Source organism: Mesoplodon densirostris, chromosome 4 (genome assembly GCF_025265405.1).
Source record: "Mesoplodon densirostris isolate mMesDen1 chromosome 4, mMesDen1 primary haplotype, whole genome shotgun sequence".
NCBI classification, from domain to species: Eukaryota; Metazoa; Chordata; class Mammalia; order Artiodactyla; family Ziphiidae; genus Mesoplodon; species Mesoplodon densirostris.
The window spans coordinates 16,755,955-16,765,316 of record NC_082664.1 but is presented as its reverse complement, the minus strand read 5'-3'; positions in this window follow the sequence as shown (position 1 = coordinate 16,765,316).

Sequence of the window (9,362 nt, the reverse complement as noted above, 5' to 3'; positions counted from 1 at the left end):
TATCTCCTGGATGGACGAGTGGACCCAGAATAACCAAGTCCTTTGCTAACCATCTCCTAGTCCGAGTTTTCTAAAGAGCCCACAGGTACCTCATTTCCTGACTGATTCTCCCTTTCCCACAATTTCCAAGCACAAAGAGAAACCCACTAAATCCGGGTGCCTTCATAGAGGAAAGGGTCTCACAAAGCGAGAAAGGTTGGAGATGCAAGAGAGAGGAGGAAGGTCTCCACAAAATCAGGAAAGAAGGGGATTACTGAGGGCACAGTAGAGGGCTTAGCTTTGGAGATAACAGCTGTTCCTCTGAGGAAGAGAACTTAGTATTTATTGAGTGCCAACCGTAGGTGCCAACAAGGACTAAGCATTTGGCTCAGTTTCCTACTCATAATAACCTTATGAGATAGGGAATAGCATTCCTGTTTTATAGAAGAGGAAATCCGTGCCAAACAAGGTTCATTAATTTGCCCAAGGTCACAGAGCTAGTTAAGTGCCAAAGTTAAGACTCAAACTGAAACCAGGTCTCTGCAAAGTCATTGTTCCTAAGGCATGAGAGAGATAAAACAAGGATCTGGGAGAGAAAGAAATATGAGAAGTCTGACAACCTTCTGAATATGAATAGAAATAGAAAGAAAAAAAGGATGTCACAAAATTTAATAAACTCAAAAGCCTGGGAGAATATTTCCCTATGTCTTCCCATTGCCCAATCTCCTTTTCTCCAAAAAACCCAATAGTCATCAAGCTCAATAATATTTCCCTTCCAAGTGATGTTTTTTAAAATGTGTTAAATCTCATTTGTGGTCTTCTTATATTGAATTTTGAGTGGAAAAGAGAGGGAACAGAGATGCTTTGTGGCTTCATCTGCTGACTTTTTTTTTTTTTTTTTTGCGGTACGCGGGCCTCTCACTGTTGTGGCCTCTCCCGTTGCGGAGCACAGGCTCCGGACGCGCAGGCTCAGCGGCCATGGCTCACGGGCCCAGCCGCTCCGCGGCATATGGGATCCTCCCAGACCGGGGCACGAACCCGTATCCCCTGCATCGGCAGGCGGACTCTCAACCACTGCGCCACCAGGGAGGCCCTGACTTTTTTTTAAACATCTTTATTGGAGTATAATTGCTTTACAATGGTGTGTTAGTTGCTGCTTTATAACAAAGTGAATCAGTTATACATATACATATGTCCCCATATCTCTTCCCTCTTTTGTCTCCCTCCCTCCCACCCTCCTTATCCTACCCCTCTAGGTGGTCACAAAGCACCGAGCTGATCTCCCTGTGCTATGCGGCTGCTTCCCACTACCTATGTATTTTACGTTTGGTAGTGTATATATGTCCATGCCACTCTCTCACTTTGTCCCAGCTTACCCTTACCCCTCCCTGTATCCTCAAGTGCATTCTCTAGTAGGTCTGCATCTTTATTCCCATCTTGCCCCTAGGTTCTTCTGACCATCTTTTTCTTTTTTTTTTTAGATTCCATATATATGTGTGTTAGCATACAGTATTTGTTTTTCTCTTTCTGACTTACTTCATTCTGTATGACAATCTCTAGGTCCATCCACCTCACTACAAATAACTCAGTTTTGTTCCTTTTTATGGCTGAGTAATATTCCATCGTATAAATGTGCCACATCTTCTTTACCCATTCATCTGTTGATGGACACTTAGGTTGCTTCCATGTCCTAGCTACTGGAAATAGAGCTGCAGTGAACATTTTGGTACATGACTCTTTTTGAATTATGGTTTTCTCAGGGTATATGCCCAGTAGCAGGATTGCTGGGTCATATGGTAATTCTATTTTTAGTTTTTTAAGGAACCTCCATACCATTCTCCATAGTGGTTGTATCAGTTTACATTCCCACCAACAGTGCAAGAGGGTTCCCTTTTCTCCACACCCTCTCCAGCATTTACTGTTTCTAGATTTTTTGATGATGGCCATTCTGACTGGTGTGAGATGATATCTCATTGTAGTTTTGATTTACATTTCTCTAATATTAATGATGTTGAACATTCTTTCATGTGTTTGTTGGCAATCTGTATATGTTCTTTGGAGAAATGTCTATTTAGGTCTTCTGCCCATTTTTGGGTTGGGTTGTTTGTTTTTCTGATATTGAGCTGCATGAGTTTATCTGCTAATTTTTGTCTTTCCTCCTCCAATCTCATCTTTCCTCCTCCATCACCTATGGGAATGAAGAAATTTTGTACACTCCAATTTGCTTTAGGTCTTGGCATCCTGGACATTCAACATTCACAATAGATACTCCCTGGGAGTATCTATATTCTCCTGAGGCTTAATCTTTGTCACTGCCTTTCACCCTCATCACTGACTTTTTTAAAATGAAAAATTTTAACCATTTGTATAATTTGATTGGGCTCTTGTGGGAGGGTGGAGGGGGAAGATGGAGTAAGAAATCTGCATTATTTCCTTGGCTTTTTCTCTAAACTTACTATGATTTTCTATCAGCCAAGAGAGTGAGCCCTCCCTCTTTTGCTTAGCTTTGGAAATACCGTGAAGATCAGCAAGAACTACATTGGATGGTTAGTGGGTGTATGTGATGTGCATGTGAGCACATTTATGTATTGAGGGTGGGCTGATGGCATTGTCTCTGAGGTCATGACCATTGAAAACCACTTCTCTTGCAAGGTTACCTACCCGCCACCCCTGGGGAATTAAAAACTAAGAAGTCAGGCACTCTCTCTAAATATTATAGTGAGAAAGGGAAAATGATCTTGACCAATGGTATCAAAATCCCAACATTAGTCCAACTATTTAAGTTTGACTTCTAAATTTAGCTTCAGTTAGGTGTTCAATAAACACCTTTGCAGTGTAAGAGTCATTCAAAAATTATTTAACGAAAGGACACTATGTTGATGTCCTAATGTTTTTCTCTTTGTCTAATGAACGCATCCAATTAGACTCAAAATTTTGGTGATATACAGTGCAAGAACAATGGTCCTTGTACCCCTCCAGGCTTTGTTCAGCCACAAGTTGCCTAGAAAAATCCATCTACATTTGTGCCAACTCCTCAGAGGAGCTTTCCCCTTGAGCTTGTATTAGAGAACAGTCTACCTGTTCCCCTGGAAAATCTTTGGTCCCAAGTCATCACGAAAATCATACTGAAGAATGGACCAAACCCCATAAAAACCACATGTAGAAGGAGAAAAAATGATGAGAGTTGAATAAATTAGATCTTAACCTTGAGATTCAAGGTGTCGTCAGACACACACAGAGAGAAGACTGTGCTGTGTCTCTGAAGGGCTGCAAGTGTGGAGAGGAGCAGACCACAGGACAGTTTAACTGAATGGAACCTTGGCGAAGGCAAGATGCCACAGCAACCCTCCAGTATCGGGGCAGGGCCTTTGGTGGGATGAGGGTTGGGGGAGGTGGGAGGAGCTTCAGACTTTGACTGCTCTCATTTTCCAAGTGAACATGTGACTCTTCTTCCATAGTCACTATTCATTTTCTTGTTCCTCTCCCACTTGATTATAAGCCACTTAACTTATCTCAGAGCCCCAGCCCAAGCCTGGCACATGGTAGGAAGCCAATGAATATGGAAGAATGGAAGGAAGGGAGGAAGGGGGGAGGAAGGAGAGAAGGTAAGACAACTGGAAAGCCTACATACAGACACAAGTGAGACAAGAACTTAAAATGAGCAGCAAGACCAGTCTCAAGTAGACAGCTGAAAGACCCAGAAAATCTTCTGGAATTTCTGAAAACTTCAGCGGGCTCAGCTCAATGGAGAAGAGGTCCAAATTTTCTCTAGTGGTCAAGACAAGAAAGCCTGAGGATGGGGACAGAGACAGTGTCCCCTATTCATTGTTCCCCTGAGGGCCAGGGCCAGAAGTGACCACAGAGCCTGGCAAACAGGCAGACAGGAGTTCCTAAAAACCATGTTGAATGAACGTGAAGCTCATTTCTAAAGCCCTTTCCAGCTCTGACACTGTGGGACTCTGCCTTTCAGGATCTCTTATTTCAGGCAAATCCCTCTGACACGCCCGGCAAAACAGAGAAGGATGAAATTGCATTTTGAAGGATAGAAAGAGGTAGAAGCCAAAGCTTGACCTTGGGAAGTAATCTCCCTGTTCCAGCCTGGGGGACTCCCTGGATTGCTGACCAAACGAATGTTTTCTCCAAGAAAGACCATTCTGCCCATTGATGGCAGCAGATACTGTGTTGGGAGAAGAGCCACAGTACAGAAACCGTGGTCCTGGTGACCCATTTGATTGATGGGTATACTGCAGAACTCCATTCCACATTTTCCCCACACTGGAGCCTTCCATATCCTAAGAGGAGGGGTAGCTCCTGACTTCAGGCATATTCCCACACTTCATTCCACTCCCTTCTGTTCTTACTAATGAAGGAGCTTAGCCTGGTTGGCCTTTCCTAAGGATGAATGATTTAGGGAAACTGCTCTGTGCCTTAACACACAGGCCATGGTGGGAAGAATTACTAATGTGAGTTTTGGCTGCATTTATGAATGGCAATCAATCAGTATAGAAGGAAAGAAGGAAGGAGGGGTTGGAGAGAGAGAGCAAGGGAGAAAGGAGGGAGGAAAGATGGGAAGAATGAAGGGAGGAGGGGATGGAGGAAGGGAGGGAGGGAGAAAGGAAGGAAGGAGGGAAGGAAGGGAGGGCAAACTACAGATACAGATGAAACAAAAACTGGAATTTAGAGCAGCCCCTGTCTCAAGTCCAGAGCCAAAAAACCGAGAACTTTTGTTGAATTCGTTTCTGAGAAGGAAGACACTGAATCAAATTTCTAAATAACTAGTTTCAGGTCTCAGTGCTGTCCTTTTCTAGCTGGGTGAAGAAGTCCCTTTAACCAGATTGTCTGATGAGTGAACTCTTGCTTTTCCTAACCTTAAAGGACCGGAAGTCCTTTATAAATCCGCCGTACCGTTCGCTCATGTGGTTCTGGGTTTGTGTTCCTAGACAATTTAACTGGACCCTTTTCTTAGGCTGGGCTCTTCCTCACAAACCTTCAGTGCTCCCCCCACACCCCCATTGGGTCCTTGCATTCTAATAGCACTCATCCATCCTTGAACCCGCCCTGACCTGCCCATCTCTGGGCTTTTGCTCATGGTTCTGCTCTGCCCGGAACACTCACCTACCCCCACCCTCAGGCCAACCACCACTGACTCAGGCCTCTTCCTGGAATCTGCCATGACCCCGCTGCCAGGTGGCAGGTGGGACGCCTTCTTCTGGGAGTGACTCTTTCATCGCAGTGGCCACATTCTGTGACATTTATCGGCTTTGTGGGTTTCACCCGCACTAGACGGTGAGGTCCTTTGGGCAGAAACACCATCTCACTTCTATCACTGGATCTTCGCCTTAGAGCCCCAGGCCCGGCACACAGTAGGCATTCGATCCATGTTTGTTGGGTGAAGGGATGAATGAATGAACGATCATCTTCTCCCTGTGCTTGAAACCCAGATGCCCTTGAGAAGACTGAAAGGTAAGCTTGAAATCAAGCTATTTGTCACTCCCTCCCTCCGTCTTCTCAGGAGGTGCATATTTTGTGCCTTTTTCTCCTCGTACCCTCTCTCATTTCTCCCTTATTCCCCTTTGTCACTTTAATGGCATGCCAGCTCCCAGAGGCCAAGCAGTTTACAAGGCTGGAAGTCTGGCAGTAGTGACACAAGCAGAAAGCGTCAACTCCCAGCGATGGCCTGGGTCAGCTGGGGGCATCAGGAGACAGAGACCGTCCTGAAATCTATTCCTAGGCACTCAAAGTGTGTTCTGGAAGACGCTGTTTTCCATTTTGAGTGAACCAAGGAAAGCCTTGGCATGTAAGTATGGGCGCCACATCAGGAATGCCGTATTCCAGTCTGGACCCCTCCCCACTCATGCTGGAAGTGGGCAAATAGCAGCTGGAGGGTCCCCTGTCAGGATTACTACAGAGGGGACACGGGCTCTGCAGGACAGCTGGAATACGTGAGCTCAACATTCCCTGTATTGGCAGGTGTCAATATCTGAGGGCAGTTTGGGGAGACTGCAGTGCATTTCTGACTGGGGCTGTGGTTCTGACCCACTGTCCCACCCCCCTTTCCCTTCCTACCCCAGGAGGGAGACTGCAGGGTGGGGAGGGGAGGGCTCCTTGGCCTGACCCCGTCCGAGGGAAGGCGGGGTCTTCTCCTCCCCTGGGTTCTTTCAAGGTCCAGCCTAAGAAAAGGAAAGTGACTATTAGGGTTACAGAGAAAGGCAGTTACCAAAACGCCACAGTAACTGCTCCCTGCTTACTCGGGACGGTGCTGGCAGCAACAGGCTCGATGGCAACAACAGCGACGCTTTCGGCACCTTTGGCACAAGTGCCCCGGGGCCTTCACGTGATGTGTGAGGTTAAGCGCCAGCCCCAGGACCTTCTGGCGTCTTCCACGGCTTACCTGCCAGTTTGAATATTGGCACAAGCCCAGATCCCTCGGCCAAAGAGGAAAAGGATGAGTACTGCGTGAGAGAGTCACTCTCAGGGACTCTGGGGACGATTTAAGAGACACTTGAGGGGTTGGAGCCCCACAGGGCAGCTGCGGGGGAAGGACGGGGCCCGAGGAATGCTGCTGTGTGGCTGTTCCTGCTGGTCTAGCCCTCAGCGAAATGGTTGGTTTCCCAGAGTTTCATTGCATTCGGAACCACTGGACTGAGATGACTCCTGAGGGCAAGTTTGGGAGTAAAGAGAAATGATGACTCCGACTCCAGACCCAGAAGGCATCCTGGATGGTGGCGTGGAGCAGAAGCCTGCCTGGGGGACCGGGAGAGTGGACGGGAACCTGCTGCCTGACAGCAGTGAAGGGAGGGAGGACAGCCACGGGGGCAAGAGAAGGCAAAACCGCCTTTTCTCATAATTATCCAGCGACTGGCAGGGAAGATTTGCTGGCCCATGTGGGCCCAGAATACGGCGCTTCTGAGTACTCTGCCAGGCCTGGGGGGTCCCAGGGGGTGGGAGGCAGGCTGTGTGCAAGCTAGGGCAATGCGATGCAATGCGGCTGCGTGTTACAGCCCTGCCTAAACAGGGCACGAGCCCTGCTGGAGCCGCATCCCACATGGCGCCCATTTCTGCACTAGCGCCACCACCCACCCTCCCAGACTAACCCCGCTCATGGGACAGATCTTTTCATAAAAAAACAAAACAAAACTGGAACCGTCCACAGAGCAGAGACGGAACTCCAAAGCACGCAAACACGATTAACACCCCCAACTACCTAACCTTCCTCACACCAGCTTTCCTGGCCTCCGAAGGCCAAAGGGAAGAGCGCTTTTCCACTGTGAAATGATCTCTAAATGCCAAGAGGTATTTTTGAATAGGATCATCTAGGACTTGACATCCGAATCCAGAGAGAACAGAGGAAGTGGATAGATAGACACAACGGTATCGACCACAGCCAAACCCTCCCGAACTGCAAGAGGAACTTCTTGCTGAAGTTAGCCAGCCAGCAGGAGACTAATCACACAGCGCCAGCAGAATACCCAAGGAAGGAGAACCAGGCAGGAGGGGGCGGGGGAGAGGCAGCTGCTCACTTGCATTTTCTCTCTCGAGAGCCAATCGTCCAGGATGGGAGGGCAGCTGTGGCCTTTGGATGATGTCCCAAATGTCCCTGTGATGATTTACCCATGAGATGGAACTGCGCTCAGCGGCTTCTGAAAGGATGGAACAAGAGACGGAGACAGAAAAAGAGGAAGGTGAAGACACTACCTGGTGTCTTCCATTCTGTACTTGTACCTCTGCTGGATGGCCTAACATGTTTTCTGACAAGTAGGGAATTTTCTGACTTTCCCTGGAGGTGTCACAGCCAGCCCCCCACCTGAGCTCTCACTCTTCTCCCTCCCCAGAGATGGAGGGGGCCGGAAGGGGCGGGGAGGGCACTTTCGTGTATCACTCTTGGAGCCTTACTAATTCAGTGCTTTAGCTGAAACACAGGGAAATGGGGGGGGGGCGGTCTGAGGAGGAGGTCTCAACGGCAGATGGCGCCCCTGTGATTTGCTGCTCACCTTCCAGCCCAGGGAGAGGACCGGTCCCCTAACTCCCAGGGCTTGGTAGCCTCACCTTAGGAAACTCATCCAAGTGACCGTGGGAAGAGATGAGGTGCCCCGGCCCATCCGGTGCCTTTGATGACAAAGAGGTGGCATCTCCAGGGGCCAGTTGCGTCTACTAGGCTGTGGCTTTCAAGTTTGGATTAGAAGCTTCCCTGCAGGGAGGAACCCAGGAGAAAGTGAGACCTGGAGCTACCATGCTGAGCTGGTAAAGAGAGACAGCCCAGGGGCGGGTATAGAATATGCTGGGTGGGTGGGTAGAATACGTGCGCCTGAGTATGTCTGGAGTTCAGTTCTGTGACCTGGTTTGGCCATAGGGTTGTCTGGATCCTCCTCTCCCCACAGGGGTCCCCCATTTCTGTCCCCATCACCCCTCCTTTTTCCCTGAGGGGGGAGACAAACTCTGCTCAGCACCACCCTCCCACCCACCAAGGCCGGAAGGGGATAGAAAGCAGGAGCTCAGCTGAGGGTGTTCTTTGCCTCTAGTTACAGGAAACAGCCTTCCCCATCCTATTCTCAAAAAAGGGGTTATCCAGTCTGAGGCACTGCCCAGATACAAAGTGTTTCCAGCATCGGAATCTTCCACAATTCTTCTGTTCCTGCCTTAGAAACGAGATGATACAGGTTCAAAACAAGAAGATTCATTTAGGACAGGAAAAAATGTTTAGGTGTGCAAGAAATAGTGAAGCCCTTTATTTTCTGTAAATCATTATCATTTCAGTTTCAAGATCCATCCTACCAGGAATATAGGAAATTTCTACTTGGGTTGATGGTTTGGGCTGGGATCCTGGGACCGTGTACCTGCCCAGCGTGCCCCCGGCCCTTCCCCCAGGGCTGCCCCGGGGCTCCTCTGCTGAAGCCCATCGTGCCATGTCCCATGCCCTCTGTGTGGGACCCCAGACTTCTCTCTGCTCTGTCCCCATCGTAAGGAAATGTCTTCTGACGTGGGGAAGCCTCTTTCCCAGCCCTGCGTTCCGAGTCACTGTGCTTCCTGTTAAATGAAATCTTCCTGTGTGCCCGGCTTTTGAAACAAAGAAGCAAGGAATCCTGTTGCCATTGTATTCCTCCCTTGAGGAAATGAAGCCAGAACCTGGGAGCTGCTTGATGTGAGACAAGAGGGAGGGGGAAACACGGGGAGGAGAGAGAGAAGCTGCTATACTGTGTCTTCCTCAGTCACACTTGCTTTCAGAAGGAGTTACAATTCCTGTTGGGATCAGTGAAGGGTAGAGCTTATCTTCTGTTCATCTTTTAAGTTTGGTTTAGAGTTCGTGGTTTATTTCAGAAAATGTCTTACAGCAAAGTAATCCCAAGTGAAGATTCATTTGTGATATCCTCAGGACAAACGGATCA